Below are 21,130 nucleotides of genomic sequence, written 5' to 3' on the forward strand. Positions count from 1 at the left end.
CACAGTCACTGAAGCACCATGAACTGAGGAAGCCCCAGTGGAAATTACAACTCTGTGTCTCCCAAATGAAAAGTGAGCCCCACAAGAGAGATCATGTGGTTTCTGACAGTCTTATACATAAGGAGGCTCAAGTGGACACAAGAATATTTGCGGTAGAATATTTGTGGAATCTATGATCAAATTCAGCCTCAGACCTCCCTGTGTTGATAATCATGGATTCGCCGACTTGGGTTAATGTCTAGTCTTGGTGATGATTATCACAAACTTTTGCTTCACAAAATTCCCCAGGATAGGGACATTTTCATACATTCCAAATATACATTCCTGGTTTACTAGTGTTTCACCAGGGCCCTCCTTCCCTAATGACATTATCGGGTGGCCTGTGCCTCCTTATCTTGTGATTTGGCTGCTGAAGAAGGAAATTACTGAGTTGACTGTAGAGAACTGGGGCAGCCTCTCCCACATCTGAGTCTGCCCCCTGGGTCTCACTCTGCAGCAAGGACTTGCATGTTCCTCCACCTCAGATGACTCATGGCAAAAAATATCACAGTATCCCCAAACACTACTTTTTTTTTTTCTTTTGCAAAAAAAAATTTTATTAAATTCAATGGATTTTGATAAATTACAATATATGACCATCATGATGGGAAGCGAATCTATGAATGTTCATAAGGTTTGAAGTACAAATGTCATTTCTGAGGAGAATCATACCTCTAAGTTTTTTTTTTTTTTAAATAATAAATTTCATTTTTATATTCCCCCATACAATTGCAAACCCCCCATTCTGACCCCAATCCCTCCCCTCCCAGCCCCCACCCCCCAAAAAGTATCTCTGGTTCATAGTTTTTTGTTGATTTTGATTATTACTTTCTTATAGTTATTCATTTTCCTGGTCCCTTATTTAAGTTTTCTAGATTCCTGCCATGAGTGAGACCATCTGGTATTTTTCTTTTTCTTTTTGGCTTATTTTGCTGAGCATGATCCTTCCAGCGCCATCCATGTTGCTGCAAATTGCATGTGTTTATCTTTTTTGAATGCTGAGTAATATTCCATGGTATATATGTACCACATCTTCTTGATCCAGTCATCTATTTTTGGGCATTTGGGTTCTTTCCAAAGCTTAGCTATTGTAAATAGTGCTGCTATAAACATAGGGGTGCAGGTGTTCTTTGGAATTGATGTTTCTGTGTCCTTTGGGTAAATACCTAGGAGTGGAATTGCTGGATCATATGGAAGCTCTATGTTTAGTAGGTCCAGAAATCTCCACACAGCTCTCCATAGTGGTTGGACCAGTTTGCACTCCCACCAACAGTGTAGAAGAGTTCCTTTTTCTCCACAACCTCGCCAACATTTGCTGTTGCTAGTTTTTTTAATATGTGCCATTCTCACTGGTGTAAGATGGTATCTCATGGTAGTTTTGATTTGCATTTCCCTGATTGCAAGTGATGTTGAACATTTTTTCATATGTCTGTTGGCCATTTGCATTTCCTCTTCAGAGAAGTTTCTTTTTAGCTCTTCTGCCCATTTTTTGACTGGATTATTTTCTTTGTTGTTGCTGAGTCTCATCAGCTCTTTGCAGATTTTTGTGATCAGTCCTTTATCATTAGTGTTTTGTGCAAAAATGTTCTCCCAGTTGGTGGGGTTTCTCTTTGTTTTTGTTATTGTCTCTTTTGCTGTGCAGGAGCTCTTTAATTTGATGTAGTCCCAGCTGTTTATCTTTGCTTTCACTTCACTATCACTGCTTTGGGTGATGTGTCTGTAAAGATGTCTTTGATATGCAAATCACGTAGTGTTTTGCCTATATTTCCTTCTATGTATTTTATGTTTTCAGGTCTTATGTCTAGTTCTTTAATCCATTTTGAGTTGATTTTTGTGTATGGTGTGAGGTAGTGGTCAAGCTTCATTCTTTTGCATGTAGCAACCCAGTTTTCCCAGCACCATTTATTGAACAAACTTTCTTTGCTCCAATGCATAGTCTTTGCTCCTTTGTCAAAGATTAGTTGACCATAAATCTGTGGGTTTATTTCTGGATTTTCTATTAGATTCCATTGGTCTGTATGTCTGTTCTTGTTCCAATACCATGCAGTTTTGATGATTATGGCTTTGTAGTATAGTTTGAAGTCTGGGAGTGTGATCCTCCATATCCTTCTTTTTTTTTCAGTAGAGCTTTGGCTATTCAGGGTTTTTTGTGATTCCATATAAATTTCATCAATAATTGTTCTATTTCTTTGAAGAATGACATTGAAATTTTGATTGGAATAGCATTGAATCTATATATTGCTTTTGGTAGGATGGCTATTTTAATAATGTCCCAAACACTTCTTTTTATAAGTGTCTGTGTTCTTTAGAATAAACATGAATTTACCATTTTCAGCATCCTCTGTGTTCACTTTGCCGGCATCATCTTCATATTGGGGTGCCCCCAACTCTACTCTCCAGTTGCAGAACTCGTTCATTCTTCCAACATGACACTTGATCCCCACTGAACAATAATTCCATTGTCCCTCCACTCACCTGGTACCCACATTTCCTTTTCTGTTTTCAAACTTAACGAGGTACCTTTATAAAAGCAATCTTATATTGTTGTCCTTTGCTCTAACTTACTTCCCTGACCATGTATCTTCAAGTCTCATACATTGTAACAGAGCTCCATACAATTTTAAGGATGAGAGTTTCCCATTTTAGGATATACCTCATTTTTTCCTCATTTCATCCACAAATGAAGTTTGAGCATATCTTCTTGATTCTAGGAGAAGATAGAGCTCCAGAGAAAGAAAATCCAGTCTGACTGAGAATCTGCACACCTTCCTCTGTGTTGAGGAGAAGTGTTGTCTGTGGAGACTGGAGAAAGAAAAAGAGCAGTCTCTGAAGATTCTGCAGGACAGTGAGGCGAGTCTGGAAAAGCAGAGCCAGGAACTCAAGAGTCACATCCTGGAACTAGAGAAGAGATGTCAGGGCCCAGCCCAGGATGTGCTGCAGGTGAGGCTGTGCCCTGTGGGGACACAGAAGAGGCATCTGTGCCCAAGTGTTATGGGGACAGTGGAGAGAAGCAGGGGAAGATGGCAAGGTCTTCCAGCTTCTCTGGGAAGTGGGGAATTCCTGTGGGGATTTAAAGTGGCGTTTCTTTATCAATATTTGAAGAGTGGCCTCCAGTAGTCCATAAGGTAACTGTATGTGAATGAAAAAATATACTCTTTCTGCTTTTATAGGCCAATTGGTTCCATATTGTCCAATATGAATTGTAGGGTATCATTTGCTGCCATTTATGTCTGTTCCATATGTGCTAACCCTGAGTGCCAGTCTGTTTCCTGGATGATTCTCTGGGTGACTTGTGAATGTAAAGGGGGACAGCCAACATGAATGACAACATTTTCCCTGATTTATTTGTATATGACAAGACCCAAAGAACTCTTCCTGGACCTTCTCTCAGCTTCATAACAAATGCCAGAAACTAGTTCTTCTAGGTTCTATAGAAGTAAGGGTCACATTCTGAGGGTGAGAAATATATTTTGACAGCTCCAACATTATGTGACACCTGCTCCGCCACCTACCTGGCCCATCTCAGGGGCTCTGCCTGTGTTCACTACTAAGGCCCTCTGAAAGAGTGATGTCTAGAGGAGCTCCTCTGAAGGATTTTAGGTCACTGATGCAAATCTTGTAAGGGAGTATGGGAAGCTCCTGGCCTTTTTCTCTAAGAAGCCCACAGGCTGCTGTGATTAGAGGCACAGGTCATAGGAAGTTACTAACTCAGAGGGTCATACACTGTATATGTACATGCTGCTATCTTAGAACACAGAGGGGTATCAGTCTACCTGATTTCTAGCAGTGTCTATGGCTGGGTCACTCAGTTTGTTCTTGGAGGAGTATTTCTAGAGATTAGCCCCCTGTGCCTCACCCTGTGAAATACTGATTGACCCACATTTACCCTTGTGTCCTTGTTTCCCTGTAGGATGTAAGAGACACCTTGAGTGGGTAAGTGTCGTAGGACCACCGGGGGGCAGGGTGAGGGTCCTTAGGGCTGAATGGTCCATCGCACTGAAGATGTCTCTGTCTTCTGCTGATCCTAGGAGTCGGCTGTGGAGCTGGAAGTGCCAGAGGCCGTCTCTCTGGAGCTCCACACTGTGTGTAATGTTCCTGAGCTTTACTTGGATGTGAAGAAAATGCTAAAGAGCTACCAAGGTATGGAAAGCCAAGAATTCTTTAGATGTTATACTTCAAAAATACCATCGTGGTAAGCCCGCTCACCACCTGCCCCTGGAGAGACTCATAGCCGAAGAGAGATTGTTGAGTTGTTTGTGGAGCTGTCCCCTCCCCCATGTCAGGAGGCTCCAGTGCTTACATGGGACACAGCCTGCTGGGGATCTGTGCAGGCCCTTCACACTCCCCCTCACATTCATTGGCTGCGTCAGCCCAGGCACTCTGCTCATTTTTCCCTAAACGCTGAGAATATTAACAGTTTTAAGTTCTTGGTTTAATCATGAAAGTGAAGAGCATCAACACATATAAAGTATTTACAACAGTGTCTAGTATATAATGTTTATTGTTAATTTTTCAATCTATCTGAGAACAATGCAAGAAATGTAGGTGAGGATACTTGACTAAGATGCAAATATTTTTATGGCCTTGATCCGGGCAACATGGTGAATGTTAGAATCATAAGGAAAACCATTTTTTATCAATTGCAAATCTGATATTTCCTCCCTGGATTCTCTTAATCAGTGCTTGCTATATTTCCATCATCTGTTATCTACAGTTATAAAATTCAAATGCTTTGAGAACTAAATATTTTCTATAACTTACTTGTGTACAAAATCAAACCTAATAAAAAATGATTATTGACTATTTTAGTCACCTACTGCTGCAAATATATTTAGTGGCTTAAAGCAAAAACCACATTTTTAAAAAATATTTTATTTTATATAATTCTTACATCATTTTTCAACTTTGTACAATGTATGCATTTTCATTTTGGTTATATTCCCCATACAATTGCACCCCCCCTTATTTTGACTCTCGTTCTTCCTCTCCCCACCTCTCCCACTTCCCCCCACCCCCCGCAGTGTGTCTCTGGTTTATGGTTTCTTGTTGATTTTGATTATTACTTTGCATCAATTAGTCTTTCTCCTGGTCTCTTATTTAGGTTTTCTAAATTCCCTGCTATGAGTGAGACCATCCGGTATTTTTCTTTTTCTTTCTGGCTTATTTCGCTGAGCATGATCCCTTCTAGCTCCATCCATGTTGCTGCAAACTGCATGTGTTTATCTTTTTTGGTTGCTGAGTAATATTCCATCGTGTATATGTACCATATATGTACCTGGATCCAGTCATCTATTTTTGGGCATTTGGGTTGTTTCCCTATCTTAGCTATTGTAAATAGTGCTGCTATAAACATAGGCATGCAGGAGCCCTTTGGAATTACTGTTTCTGTGTCATTTGGGTAAATACCTAGGAGTAGAATTGCTGGATCATATGGAAGCTCTATGTTTAGTAGGTCAAGAAATCTCCACACAGCTCTCCATAGTGGAGAAACCACATTTTATCTATCAGTATCATGTGTGAGAAATCTGGGCACAGCTCAGGTGGGGTCACACAGTGCAGTTATGGGCTCACCTTGTGGATCAGTTGGGGATTAATCTTCCAGTTGTTGGCAGAATTCATTTCTTTGTGGTTATAGGATTTAGACCCTGACTTCTTAGCAGCGGTTGCCTGGAAGTGCCCTCAGCTTCTGGAATCTACCACTCATCAATTTGCACATGGGTCTCCCAATAAGGCCAATTATTTCTTCCAAGTGAGCTCAGGAGATTCTTTAGAGTAAGTCAGCTATTAAATTGGAAGGATGTAATGAAATATAATCAAGGGGTCACATCCCATTATTTTTGTCAGTGGTCAGATGTAATTGATGAGAGGCATCTTAGGTTATGCCCACAGTTAAATGGAAAAAGTGTTATAAGACTGTAAAATGAGGAGGCAGGGTTCATGCACGCCACCTTGGGTCTGCCCTTCCCAAGTGGCCAATCCTATGTCACACTGATATGAGACTATTTGAGATCTTTACTTATCCCACTTTCTACAGGGTTATTAATACATTTGAGAAAGCGGCTGGCATATCCCCTGCTGGGGGTGGGTACACCATGTATGCGTATTGTTGTGTCTTTATAACAAGAAAAATATTCTGAATTTTAATATTTGATCCTATGCCCAGGGGTTACAGGCAAGGGATTATGGATTTGAATGTGGTCCCCTCCTCCCGTTTTATGTCAGCAGCAACCACCAAAAACAGTATCTCTGAAATCTGAAAGTCATGTCTAGATTTCAGTGTGTTTATTTGCCTTCTTTTATTTTTCACACATGGTTTAAAGGAGGTTCAAGTCAACCTGTTTCTGACATGGGCTTGTCTCTTAATTGAATACATCACCTTCTTTTTAAAACCCCCATTATTAAGGCTTTTTATTGTTGAGTCTATTTGCAATCTGGCTTATCCCACCTGCTGCAGGAATATTGATGCATTTGATACAAGGCTGCCGAGACCCTGCTGGTAGTGGACAGATCATGTCAAGTGTATTTATTGTCTGTCTTTGTATAATGAAAAATAGTCTGAATTTTAATATTTGGCCTCAGGGTTTTAGATAAGGGATTATGGACCTGTATGTGATTCCCCCAACTTAATGTCAGTGCCAAATACCAAAATAAATATCTACGAATGTGATCCAAAAAAGATGCAAAGAAGGAAAAAGCAACCATATACAAGCCAGGACCAAATGTCACTGAATTGATTTGTCTACTCTTATCTTTTAAACAAACTTTACAACATGGTTCAAATCAACCTGTATCTGAGATGAGCTTCTATCTTCACTAAATAATTCTCCTTCTTTTAAAAATCCTCATTTATTAAAGTTGGTTTTTTTTTGCTACATTCATTATTGCAATAAATTGTAATCAGTTAAACAGAATAATAGGCATGAAGAAGTTCAAGGTTTCTCCCACTCCTCTCCAGTCCTACTTTTCCAGGTAACAATACTTAAGATTTTCACTGTATTGGTACAGACAGTGAATGCATAGACTCTCTTTTCCATTTCGTTGATTACATGTAAAGCTACCTCTCCATGAGAGCTTTACAACTACATGTAACCATATCCCTGCTGATGGGGCCTCAGGCTCTCCGGCACTGGGGGGTGACAGCGATGCTGCAGTGACATTCTAGTCCATACAGCCTTATATCCCGGAGCTTTCAATCTGTCAGGCATGTTCCTAAGGCCCAGGTTGCTGGAAGGCGTTATCTTGATGCCTGTAACCAGGTAGCTTGTTCCAGTGGAACAACAGAGCACTGCCACCTGCAAGATTCCACTAGCTTACTTGAGTGCTTTCTGTGGCCGACAAGAAGGGTTTCACATGTGTTCTCCTCTTTTATCCCACAGACCTCACTGTAGGAAGCTTTTTTTTTTTTAAGATTTATTTATTTATGCATACAAGAGCAGGCATACAGGCCAGTGGGGTGTGTGTGTGTGTGTGTCTGAGAGGATTCACCAGAGACAGAGTGGGGAACAGAACAGGTGGAGTGACCAAAGTACACTGCTGAGGGGAGCAGCGGACTAGTCAAGAGAGGTCTGCTATGCCATGTGGGTTGCTCCCTGATCAGCTGGGGATTGAACTCGTGTTGCAGAGACTGCGGACAGCTTCATAGGATGTGTCTTACCCACTTGCGCCACCAGGGGGGCCCCTGTAGGAAGCTTTTTAGTTTATAGGAGAGGAAATTGAGACACAGGAGGTGAAGTGAGGGCTGTAAGTTCCCACAGTGGAGAATTGGGAACTGAGACCATATCTTGAGAACAGTTTGTCACTCTGCAGTGTGGTAATAAATGCATATGATGTTTTTTAATTGAAGTATTAAATTCTCTGTTGTTATTTTCTTTTTTTTTTTTTTAATTTGTTTTTGCAGAAAATACTACTGTGAACATATCTGGTTCATAATTCCTTGTTTCCTTGAATGGTTTTCTCAGTGATATACCTTGTGTGGAAGGTGCTGTGTAGGGCTGCATGTTTTGATTTTACTAGATATGCAGATCTTAAAATTGCATGAATGGTACCAACCTGCCGTAGGGGACTCCCCAAAGTAGCACACCCCCATGTGACCCCCAGGTGAACAACTTATCACTTTTGACAACCCATTGAATTTAACCAGGTACCTAATTATGGACTTAATTTTATTTCTCTGTTCTCACTAATGGTGTTCAGTCTCTTTTTGTAAGTCTGTTAGCCCTTTGGTCTTGCATTTTGGATAGGTGAAGTTTCAGTGTTCATGTTGACACATTTTCCTCAAGGTCCAAAGAGCTAAGTCATCCCTGGGTACAGAATTTATCAATGAGCTACTTGCATTAATTGGTGACATCATGAGGTTTCTCTCCCCTTATCAGATAATGTGGTGATTGTGAAAATTTGCTTTCTAATGTTGAACCATAGATGCATTCTCAGAAAAAGACAGGCGGGAGAGTTTCAGAGAGGCTACTTAGGCATCAGAGCTCTTAAATACAGTGTGTGACATGTGTTTTCAGTGTCTCCTGCAGGCCCCTCCTTTCCATTCCTATAACCCGCCTGTGCAGCTCTCTGACGACTGTGTGTTGGCTCCTTAACTTGACTTCTGAACTGTTTCTCTGGTTGATAATGAAACCACCCTAGTCTTTTGTACTGTGAATATAAATATATTGATGTTTGGTATGTAATGTAGAGTTTCTCATCTTTGTTCTCTAAGTAAAACAGGTCTATAAAGGCTATAGCTTTCCCGAAAATTCTGGAAAGTTTCATTATATCTCATTTTTCATATGTAGCAATTTATTATTGTTCCATTGTACACATTTATACAATCATTTCTATTCCCATTTTTTAATAATAGATATCTATACACATGTGTATAGAGACATATGTATCCATATGTATTTGAGCCTTTATTTTTAGTTTTTTTTAAATATATTTTCTACATCAGTTTTCATTTTTAAACAATGTTTGTTATTTTTCCCCCTCCTGCCCCTCAGGTGTAGTCCCCATAGAATTTCCTTCACTAATGCACCTGTGCCCCATCACCATAGCCCCCTGTGCTCCTCCCTCCCTCACTCTGATCCCTCTTCATTTTCCTCCCCTGCAGGATGTCTCTGGTTTATAATTGTCTGTTTTTGTTTTGTTTTGCATTGTTATGATTTTTCCCCCTGATGTCTTATTTGGTTCCCCTATATTCCTCCTATTAGTGAAACCATCTGATATTTTTCTTTTTCCTTCTGACTTATATCACTGAGCATAATTCCTTCTAGCTCCATCCTTGTTGCTGGAATGGCATGAGCTTATCTTTTTTGATTGCTGAATAGTATTCCTTTGTGTATATGTACCACATCTTTTCTTTTTTTTTAAAGATTTATTTATTTATTTATCCAAGCACTGGGTACAGTCAGAAGCGCGGGAGGGTGAGAGAATTCACCAGAGCCAGAGCGGGGAGCAGAACAGGCAGACCGACGAAGTACACTGCTGAGGGGAGCAGCGGGCGGCAGGAGAGGTCTGCGCGCCATGTGGGACCCTCGCGCAGCCATCAAACCGGTGCTACAGAGGCTGCGGGCAGGCCCAAGTACCACATCTTCTTGAGCCAGTCATCTGCTTGTGGGCATTTGGGTTGTTTTTTGGGCATTTGGGTAAAACCTATAATAGGTTTTACCTATTATAAATAGTGCTGCAATAAACATAGGGGTACAGGTATTTTTTTGAATCAATGTTTTTGTAGATTCCTAGGAATGGAATTGCTGGGACATATGGTAGCTACATATTTAGTAGACTGAGGAACCTCCAGACAGCTTTCCACAGTGGTTGGACCAGTTTGCGCTCCCACCAGCAACGGAGGAGAATTTCTTTTTCACCACATTCTCACCAACATTTGTTGTTGCTAGTTTTTTTGATATGTACCATTCTTCCTGGTGTAAGGTGGCATCTCTTTGTGGTTTTGATTTGCATTTCCCTGCTTATAAGGGATGTTGAACATTTTTTCATGTGACTGTTGGCCACTTGCATTTCCTCTTTGGAGAAATATCTTTTAAGTTCTTCTGCCCATTTCTTGACTGGATTGTTTACTTTGTTCTTGTTGAGTTGTGTGAGTTCTTTGTAGATCTTTTTGATCAGTCCCTTATCAGTTGTATAGAGTATAAAGATTTTTCCCCATCAGTGGGGTGTCTCTCTGTTTTGGTTAATGTCTCTTCTGCTGTACGGAAGCTTTTCCGTTTGATGTAATCCCAGGTGTTTATCTTTTCCCTGACTTTCTTTGCTTTGGGTGATGAGTCTTGAAAGTGTTACTGAGATGTATGTCTTGTAGTGTTTTACCTATATTTTCTTCTATATATTTTATGGTTTCAGATCTTATGTCCAGATCTTTTATCTATCTTGAGTTGATTTTCGTGTATGGCTACAGGTAGTAGTCTAGTTTCATTCTTTTGCATGTGGTGGTCCAGTTTTCCCAGCACTATTTATCGAACAAACTGTCCTTGTTCCATTGCATATTCTTTGTTCCTTTGTCAAAGATTAGTTGTTCATATATGTGTGTCTTTATTTCTGGGCTTTCTATTCGGGTCCATTGGTCTGTGTGTCTGGTTTTGTTATGATTTTGTAGTATAGTATGAAGTTTGGAAGAATGATACCTCCATTCTCTTTTGGTTTTGTTAGTAGGGCTTTGGCTATTTGCCGTTTTTTGTGGTTCCATATGAATTTCATCAGTATTTGTTCTATTTGTTGGAAGAATGTCATTGAGATTTTTATTGGAATAGTGTTGATTCTGTAAATGGCTTTTGGTAGGATGGTCATTTTATCAATGTTAATTCTTCCAATCCATGACAGTGCATGTCTTTCCAATTCTTTGTATCTTCTTCTATTTCTTTTACCAGTGTTTTACAACTTTCTTTGTATAGTTCCTTCACCTCTTTTGTTAGGCTTATTCCCAAGTATTTGATTTTTTTTTTTGGTTCAGTTATAAATGGGATGGTTTTCTTGATTTCTTCTTCTTCAGATTGATTGTTTATGTATAGGAAGGCTACTAATTTTTTTTTTTTTTTTTTTAAATATTAAATTTTATTTTTTATATTCCCCCATACAATTGCAAACGCCCCATTCTGACCCCAATCCTCCCCTCCCGCCCCCCACCCCCAAAAAGTGTCTCTGTTCATAGTTTTTTTGTTGATTTTGATTTTCACTTTCTTATATTCATTTTCCTGGTCCCTTATTAAGTTTTCTAGATTCCTGCTATGAGTGAGACCAATCCGTATTTTCTCTTTTCTTTTTGGCTTATTTCGCTGAGCATGATCCCTTCCAGCGCCATCCATGTTGCTGCAAATTGCATGTGTTTATCTTTTTTGAATGCTGAGTAATATTCCATGGTATATATGTACCACATCTTCTTGATCCAGTCATCTATTTTTGGGCATTTGGGTTGTTTCCAAAGCTTAGCTATTGTAAACAGTGCTGCTATAAACATAGGAGTGCAGGTGCTCTTTGGAATTGATGTTTCTGTGTCCTTTGGTAAATACCTAGGAGTGGAATTGCTGGATCATATGGAAGCTCTATGTTTAGTAGTCCAGAAATCTCCACACAGCTCTCCATAGTGGTTGGACCAGTTTGCACTCCCACCAACAGTGCACAAGAGTTCCTTTTTCTCCACATCCTCGCCAACATTTGTTGTTGCTAGTTTTTTTAATATGTGCCATTCTCAGTGTTGAGATGGTATCTCATGGTAGTTTTGATTTGCATTTCCCTGATTACAAGTGATGTTGAACATTTTTTCATATGTCTGTGGCCATTTTCATTTCCTCTTCAGAGAAGTCTTCTTTTAGCTCTTCTGCCCATTTTTTGACTGGATTATTTTCTTTGTTGTTGCTGAGTCTCATCAGCTCTTTGCAGATTTTTGTGATCAGTCCTTTATCATTAGTGTTGGGTGCAAAAATGTCTCTCAGTGGGTTGGTCTCTTTGTTTTTGTTATTGTCTCTTTTGCTGTGCAGAAGCTCTTTAATTTGATGTAGTCCCAGCTGTTTATCTTTCTCTTCACTATCACTGCTTTGGGTGATGTGTCTGTAAAGATGTCTTTGATGTGCAAATCCCGTAGTGTTTCGCCTATATTTCCTTCTATGTATTTTATGTTTCAGGTCTTATGTCTATCTCTTTAATCCATTTTGAGTTGATTTTTGTGTATGTGTGAGGTAGTGGTCAAGCTTCATTCTTTGCATGTAGCGACCCAGTTTTCCCAGCACCATTTATTGAACAAACTTTCTTTGCTCCAATGCATAGTCTTTGCTCCTTTGTCAAAGATTATTGACCATAAATCTGTGGGATTTCTGGATTTTCTATTCGATTCCATTGGTCTGTATGTCTGTTCTTGTTCCAATACCATGCAGTTTTGATGATTATGGCTTTGTAGTATAGTTATGAAGTCTGGAGTGTGTGATGCCTCCATTTCCTTCTTTTTTTTTTCAGGAGAGCTTTGGCTATCGGGTTTTTGGTGATTCCATATGAATTTCATCAATAATTTTTCTATTCTTTGAAGAATGCCATTGAGATTTTGATTGGAATAGCATTGAATCTGTATATGCTTTTGGTAGGATGGCCATTTTAATAATGTTTATTCTTCCAATCCATGAGCAGGGGATGTCTTTCCCATTTCTTGTTCTTCTTCTATTTCTTTTTAACAGTGTTTTATAGTTTTCTTTGTATAGGTCCTTTACCTCTTTGTTAGATTTATTCCAAATATTTGATTTTTTTTTGTTCGATAAATAAAAGGGTGGTTTTTTTGATTTCTTCTTCTTCAGATTTATTGTTTGTGTATAGGAAGGCTACTGACTTTTCGTGTTGATTTTGTATCCTGCCACTTTACTGAATTGATTGATGAGTTGAATTAGTTTTTTCTGTGGAGATTTTGGGGATTCTCTATGTATATTATCATATCATCCGCAAATAGTGATAGTTTGACTTCTTCTTTCCTATTTGATTCCTTGGATGTCTTTTCTCTTGTCTTATTGCTCTGGCTAGGACTTCCAGTATTATATTGAAAAGCAGTGGTGAGAGTGGACATCCTTGTCTTGTTCCAGATCTTAATGGAATTGCTTTCAGCTTTTCACCATTGAGATGATACTGGCTGTTGGCTGTCATAGATGGCCTTTATGATGTTGAGGTATGTCCTTGTATCCCAAGAATTTCAAGGGCTTTATCATGATGGGTGTTGCACTTTGTCGAAAGCTTTCTCAGCATCTATTGATATTATCATATGTTTTTATTTCTTTTGTTGATGTTGGATAACGTTGATTGATTTTCGGATGTTAAACCATCCTTGTGCCCCTGGAATGAATCCAACTTGGTCGTGGTGAATTATCTTATGGATACATTGTTGGATTCTGATACTAAAATTTTATTGAGGATTTTTGCATCAGTGTTCATTAGGGAGATTGGCCTATAGTTTTCCTTTTTGTGTTGTCCTTATTCGGTTTTGTATTTAGTGTAATATTGGCTTCATAGAACGTGTTTGGTATTGTCCCTTCCTTCTCAATTTTTGGAAGAGTTTGTGAAGGATAGGCACTAATTCGTCTCTGAATGTTTGGTAGAATTCATTTGTAAATCCATCAGGTCCTGGGCTTTTGTTTTTGGGGAGGTTTTTGATTACCATTTCAATTTCACTAATTGTAATTGTCTGTTTTAGGTGTTCTATTTCTTCTTTATCTAGCTTTGGTGGTGATTGTAGAGTTGTAGAATTTGTCCATCTCCTCTAGATTGTTGAACTTGTTTCCATATAACTGTTCATAGTAGTTACTGATTATTCTTTTGATTTCTGCTGTGTCCGTTGTGATTTCTCCTCTTTCATTATGATTCTGTGTATTTGTGCTTTCTCCCTTTTTTCCTTTGTGAGCCTGGTAGGTTTGTCTATTTTATTTATTTTTTCAAAGAACCAGCTCTTGTTTCATTGATCTTTTGGATTGTTTTTTTAGTTTCAATTTCATTTATTTCTGCTTTGGTTTTATATTTTCTTTTCTTCTACTGGTTCTGGGTTTTTTTGTTGTTCTTTTTCTAGATCTTTGAGCTTCGAATTAGGTTTTCTTTGAGTTCTTTCTTTTTTTTGATGTGAGCTTCTATTGCTATATATTTTCCTCTTATTACTGCTTTTGCTGCATCCATACATTTAGGATATTGGTGTCCTCCTTGTCATTCAATTCAAAGAATTTTTTAATTTCTTCTTTGATCTCCTCGTTAGTCCAGTGGTCTTCCAGTAGTGTGCTTTAATCTCCATGAGGTAGGATAGTTCCTTGCCTTCTTTTTATGATTTATTTCTAGTTTGATGCCTTCGTGGTCAGAAAAGAATGTGTTGTATGATTTCAATCTTGGTGTATCTGTTGATGTTTGTCTTGTGCCCCAGTATGTGATCGATCCTGGAGAAATGATCCGTGTGCGCTTGAGAAAATGTGTACTCCGTTTTTTTTGGGTTTAGTGTTCTATAGATGTCTGTTAACCCAAATGCTCTAGGTCCTTTTTAGAGCTTTAGTTTCTTTACTTATTTTTTGTCTTGTTGATCTATCCATTGTTGATAGTGGTGTGTTGAAGTCTCCCACTACATATGTGTTTTCTCTGATGTCTGTTTTCAGAGAGGACACAGTTGTCTGATATATTTGGTGCTCTTTCGTTTGTGAGTATATGTTAATGAGTGTTATTTCTTCTTGAAGTATTGTCCCCTTAATCATAATGTAGTGACCATTGGGGTCTCTTTTTATTTTTTTGAGTTTGAAGTCTGTTTTATCTGATATAAGTAAGCTGTTCCTGCTTTCTTTTTGGCCCATTTGCTTGTAGGATTGTTTTCCATCCTTTGACTTTGAGCCTATTTTTATCTTTGTAGCTAAATGTGTTTCCTGGAGACAGCAAAAGGTTGGGTTTTGTTTCTTAATCCAGGCTGCAACTCTGTGTTTTTATTGAGAGTTTAGTCCATTTACATTTAGAGTTAATATTGATATTTAGCTGTTATTTGCCATTATGTTTGTCTTTCCTTTCCTTTTTATTTTATTTATATTCTTTTAATAACTTTTTTTTTTTCGGTCTTCTTTCGTTGTTATTCGTCCCTCTGAGGTTCTGGCTTTAGGATTCCTTGTAGTATTTTTTGGAGTGGGGGTTTAGTCGCAATGAAATTCCGGAGTTTCTCTTTGTCTGGGAAGGTCCATATTCTTTCTTCATGGAGGAAAGAGAGCTTTGCGGGATAGAGTATTCTTGGTTGGCATCTGTTTTCTTGGAGTCTGTTGACTATGTCCCTCCACTCTCTCCTTGCCCGTAGTGTTTCTTCAGAGAAGTCTGATGTCAGCCTGATTGGTTTTCCTTTGAATGTTATCTGTTTCTTCCCTCTTGTCAGCTTCATTATTTTTTCCTTGTCCTGGATTCTTGGAGCTTTACTATTATTGTCTTGCTGTGTTTTCCTTTCGTCGTGGAAGTTTGGTGTTCTTCTTGCTTCTTGTATATCAATTTTCAGCTCCTTCTTCTCATTTGGGAAGTTCTCTTCAATTATATCCATGAATATTTTCTCTGTTCCTACATCTCTCTCCTCTCCTTCTGGAATTCCTATAACTTCTATATTTCCTTTCCTCATGGAGTTCAGATAGTTCCCGAAGTCTTTCTTCATTCTTTTTCCTTCGTACTTCTCTTTCCTTTTCTGTTTTGGTTCTTTTTATTTCTGTGTCTTCAAGATTACTTATTCGTTCTTCCATTTCATCTATTCTGCTTTCATTGCTTTTCCAGAGTTCTTTAGTTCCTCCATTAATTCTTTGATCTCCTGCATTTCTCTTACTTCCCTCTTTAGGGACTCAATTTCCTTCTTCTGATCTATCACTTTTTAATCATGCAATTTTAAATTCTCTTTCTGGAAGGCTCAGAAGTTCTTCCAAGTTGCTGTCGTTGCAATCTGGGAGTGGTTTTCTTTTTGTGGTGTGCTTCTTTCCTGAGGAGTTTTTAGGTTGCGTGTGGTTCTGTGTACTCCCTACTGTCTGTTTTCTAATTTGTCGTATGCGTTGGGACACTGTGTTGCTCGGACTGACTGACATCTTGGGTGAACTTCTCCGCTCCCTCTGGCTCTTCCAGGAGCCATCTCTGTCTTCTGGGGGAGCTTTCTGCTGTTTTAGGCAGTTTTTACTGAAGAAATGTCCCTGTTCTCAAATGGCGAAGCAGGATGCAGTCCCTGCGCCTCCGGTTTCAGGCACACTCTTCTGCGCACCCGGTCTGCCCCGGACGTGGGTGCCTGCTCCCTCTGTGGGCTCAGACTGCTGGTCGGAAGGGGCCTGGCGTGGAATAACTTCCCGGCTGGCCACTGGGTCCTCCAGAAACCTTCTGCCCTTTTCAAGCAGACTTAAGAAATGTCCTGTTTTATAGGGTGTTAGTGACTTTTTTTTTTCTGTCGCTAGGTGGCGCCAGAGATCTCTTATTGTCCTTGGGGGGCTGTTTTTCGCCTCCCCCCACCCGTGGGACAGAGAACAGAGCGGGAATGGTAGGGTACACCTCAACAGCTTTGGGGTGCTGTGTCTGCCTTGTGCCCCACCGTCGTGGAGAAACCACGCCCCGAATTTTCGTGCCCCGGGTCTCAGTTCAAAGCCCTCAGGTCCAGGACGCGGGCTGTAGCCCAGTTCAGTGGCGCGGGAATGGCGCCTTTTGCACCCGGCTCCCGTGCCTGGGCGCCTGGTTCCTGCTTACTCAGGGAGGGACCTTCACCTCAGTGAGGACCTCCGTGCGTCTCCCCGCAAGCCTAGGTCGTCTCCCCGCCAGCCTAGGTCACAGGCGCGGGGACCTGGGCAGCCGCGATCCCGGTCTGCACTTGCTTTTCAAGCGCGCCAGGCGCGCCGCGTTTCCCGCGCAGGCTTACCGGCAGCCCGGCTGTGTGCGCGTCTCCCGGGGTCTTTGTTCTTCTCTAATGGCGCCCGAGCCGTTCGCTCACCGCCGCGGCGGATCCTGCAGGTTCGTCTCAGCTCCGTTCACGGGTGTGGTGGCTGCAATAGTTCCATTCCGCTCACAGTCCCGCTTGCTGCGTCGTTTGTTTTCTTGTCGGTTTTTTGGTTTGTTGTTCCTCCTCTCTGCTGGTCGGAGAGTGCCGCCTCTGTGGGCGGGGAGGGGAGCAGGGTTCTGCGCTTCCCTCCCTTCTAGTCCTCTTTTATGGCCACTTTCTTCTTCGGGCAGTTCGCTGGCGTCACCCGTTTATCTTCCGTGTCCCAGTTCTCACTGGGACCTGCCGCTTTTCCTCCCTATTCACTTTTTTTAATGGGAGATCTTACTCGCAGCGTCTCCTCGCCGCCATGTTGCTCAAGGCTACTAATTTTTGTGTGTTGATTTTGTATCCTGCTACTTTACTAAACTGGTTGATTATTTTGATTAGTTTTTCTGTGGAGTTTTTAGGGTTCTCTATGTATATTTTCATATTGTCTGCATTTGTGATGGTTCTACTTCTAAAAATATGGAACACTTCACGAATTTGCATGATCTCCTTGCACAGGGGCCATGCTGATCTTCTCTGTATCATTCCAATTTTGCTGCTGCCAAAGCAAGAACTATTGTTAGTTTTTTAAGTATTTACATTGTACTTCTAACCCATGAGGCAAACTCTTTTTGCCACATCTTCTGTTGTGCTTCACATTGACTGAAGGAAAGAGAAGTCGGAGGGAAGGGAGACTGGTTGATGTGTCCACAGGCTCAGCCTTCCTGGGGGCAACAGAATGGAGGAAGCTGGGGAGTGATGAAGAGGAGAGGGAGGGAGCAGTTGAATCAGGAAGTGTTTTGCACACTTGGTTTTTCTTATTGGGCACCAGCTGTTGTGTGTGACCCAGTTACAGTGGGTGGTAACTGATATGGGAAACTCCTTAGCTCTTTTCATTTTAGTTCTTTTCACTTTAATACTGCTTTACTGGCCAATATCAACTTTGCTTTATCACCTATTTTTCTGTTCAACCTGATTCTAGTTATATGCTTTTTGTGCTATCAGTGTTGAGTTTATTTCCTTATACTAATCCCTATGGAACATTTTCTCAAGCAATACTAAAGAGCTTCACTTACAAGCCATGGGGCTGGCGTGTCCTGATACCTGGGGAAATCCTGGGACTTCACTCACAAGCTATGACATGAGCTCTGCCATTGTGTTTTCTGATCTTTGGAGTGGGTGGTTATTAGTAAAGGGAAGGACTTGACTACTGTTATCTTCATGATTCCCGCCTGCAAGAGGAAGGGCTTTGGTGGGACAGTAACCATGTCCACTCTGGGGAGTTCTGGTCCTTGGTTTCTCTGAGTGACTAAGATGGTAATGATGAGGATGATGAAGATAATGATGACATTTACTTTTACTATCACGTATTTATCACTTAGCTTCTACCAGGAATTTCACCAAACACAAATCTTGTATTAGCTCATTCCAATATCTTTCCCACGATTCTTTGTGACAACATGATGATTTCTGCTTTACATTTAGCAAGTTTTACAGAATGACTCACACAGGTAGTAGTAGAAAAAGTTTGCAATTGAACATAGGTTTATTTAAAAATAAGACAAAAAAAAAACATGTTTTGGTTTTGATTGTTTATTTTTTAGTCAGTGTGACTCTGGATGCAGATACAGCTCATGTTGGCCTAACTGTGTCTAAGGATGGAAGACAGGTGGCTTGTGAAGATGCCCAGATGAAGCCTCGCACTGCCAGGAGATTTTGTGCATTACCCTGTGTCCTGGGCTGTGAAGGCTTCACCTCGGGAAGGCATTACTTTGAGGTGGGTGTGGGAGAAGGAACTCAGTGGGACATAGGAGTTTGTCTGGAAAATGTGTGCCAGGCCTCTGCGAGGAATCTCAAGTTTCAGTCTGAAGTCTGGGCCATCAGGCTCTGCAAAGGGAACCAGTATGCAGCCCTGACCTCAAATCCAACTTCCCTTTCTCTGAGTGAGCGGCCCCTGATTGTGGGGATTTCCTGGACTGTGAGGCTGTACTTGTGTGCTTTTACAACATGCCGACTGGCTCCCACATCTTCACCTTCCCGAAGGCCTCCTTCTCTGAAACTCTCTGACCCTTTTTCCAGGTTTATCCATGTTCTCCTCTGTTTCTGCCTCTACCAGATGAGTAAACCAGAATTGCCTCTTTTTTGGGATCATAGAGAATGATACCATTATAACAACATGATGATATGATCAAATACAATGAAAACCCTGTAAAGGCAGAAATTTCCTATGTTCTTCCTTCCCTTTCCTTGTACTCAGAACTTGCTGAGCTCTCAGTGACTCTGCAATAAATCTGTATTATGAATGTACATAAAGGCTAAAATGTTGTAGATGATCAACCTTCACTGGGGAAAAAAGAAGAAAATAGCAGTGATAGTCCATCGTCCTCTCCATCCCTCTTCACTGAGTTCAGAGACCTGATTTCCAGGAGCCCTGGTCTGAGCAGCAGGGTGACCAGGAGTCTGGAGGGCTGAGTGCTCTCCATGTGTTTGGTGCCATGTGAAGACATGTGTGCATGTACAGGAAACTGCAGGCGTCTCTATCAGCTGCATAAAAGAGCAGAAAACTCAAAATGGCAGAGATTGACATTTCGTGGCTGATAGGAGCGTAGTACTGGATGGTGTAGTAAATACAGATATCTGCTAGCCTAGTGAGTCCACTCGCGTGGGGTCATAACCAAGTACAGGGTGTGAAGAGTTACAGTAGTTTACATTGACAGGCTTGAAACTGGGAAGAGCATCTATATAAAAATGAACTTTGATGGGACCTAAATCTAGAAATGAAGTTGACTTATTCCAGACTGCTAGTGTCACCCATCTTGAAATATTTTAAAATGTCAAAAATCATTTATCAATGGCAGGATTTTGAAAGTTTTTATTATGATTCAGATTGATCAAGTAGATTGATCAACTACCTGTGTATCTTAGTGATACACAGGTACGTTCCATAAGAAACTGAAATGATCTGACCTGAGTTGGCCAAGCCAGCACCATGGTGTAGTCAGCCTGCTCTCAAACAGCATTAATGATACCCCCCAAAAGCCACCCTATTGCTAGATATTATAATGATGTATAGTTGATATAAAAATCAATGTGTGTTGACTTTGAAATGTTCTGACATCCTCTCACAAAGAAGAGCAAAAAGTGGTTTTTTTTGATATTGGATGCGTCCACCCAGAGGGAAGGCTTGAAACTACAGTTAATGTAGGTATTAAGTCTGGAGTTTTCTGTACACAAGGGTCACCTTTGGGGCCCTAAACTAATAGGAGTGCATATTCTAAAAAGGGTGCCACCATACAAATGCCCAGTCAAATAGGGTTGGCCTGTCGTGGGGCCTGGTGTATTGACAGCTTCTGGCAAGGAAGCACAAGAGAAGGGTGATGCAGTTCCCAAAGAACTAGGACAGAAGGAGAGAGAACATGCAAAATATTGCACCTTCTTTTATGACTGCCTCTCTGTCTGCCAAGGATAAGGAACAACCTCTCCATGTGTCTCTCACCCACATATCTTTTGCAAGTACCTCTCCCTGGCCTCTACACATTTCTCATCCAGTCCTTGGTGAAAGTTGGAGATAGAGAAGCAAGAGAGAAAGGAACCTGTCTTCTGTGCATATAGGTTCATGAAGTTACCCTCAGTTTCCAGTAGCTCCCCCACTCAAACTCCATGGCACAGTTAGATATGTAACCCCAGATGACTGCATGCAAATGGAATCTCTTTTAAGCTCCTTCCAGAGTCCCAAATCTCTCTTCCATTAATGGAAACAGCTGTCTTAGAAACCAGTGGCTTTCAGGGATTCTGGTAATTTCTAGTACTGCTCAGAGGTTACCGTGCTTACCACCCACAAAATGCATATACATAAACACAGCCACTACACACACCACAGACAATTCATCATATAAACTAAACCCCAGGTATCAGCACATGGCAATACCCCATCCCCCCGAATATACATAACACACACACACGGATATTTACTGCACACTGTACATACCACGTGAAGTATCTGACACATACACACAAGCCTGTGTCACATGCAACACTTACTATGACCACCACACCGGTCACATGGCCCCCCGCCACCACCTGTGTCCCCCACTCAACCCATGACCACCACACCCCTTGCATGTCTGCTCCATTGGC

The 21,130-nt window shown here is 40.8% G+C and overlaps 1 pseudogene; it reads right to left on the reverse strand.

The window, feature by feature from the left end:
• Nucleotides 1-17,467: 17,467 nt before the first annotated feature.
• Nucleotides 17,468-17,564, reverse strand: LOC119253586 (U6 spliceosomal RNA; annotated as a pseudogene).
• Between the last annotated feature and the right edge of the window lie 3,566 nt (nucleotides 17,565-21,130).

This window comes from Talpa occidentalis, unplaced genomic scaffold (genome assembly GCF_014898055.3).
Source record: "Talpa occidentalis isolate TD23 unplaced genomic scaffold, MPIMG_talOcc4v2.1 talOcc4.2, whole genome shotgun sequence".
NCBI lineage: Eukaryota > Metazoa > Chordata > Mammalia > Eulipotyphla > Talpidae > Talpa > Talpa occidentalis.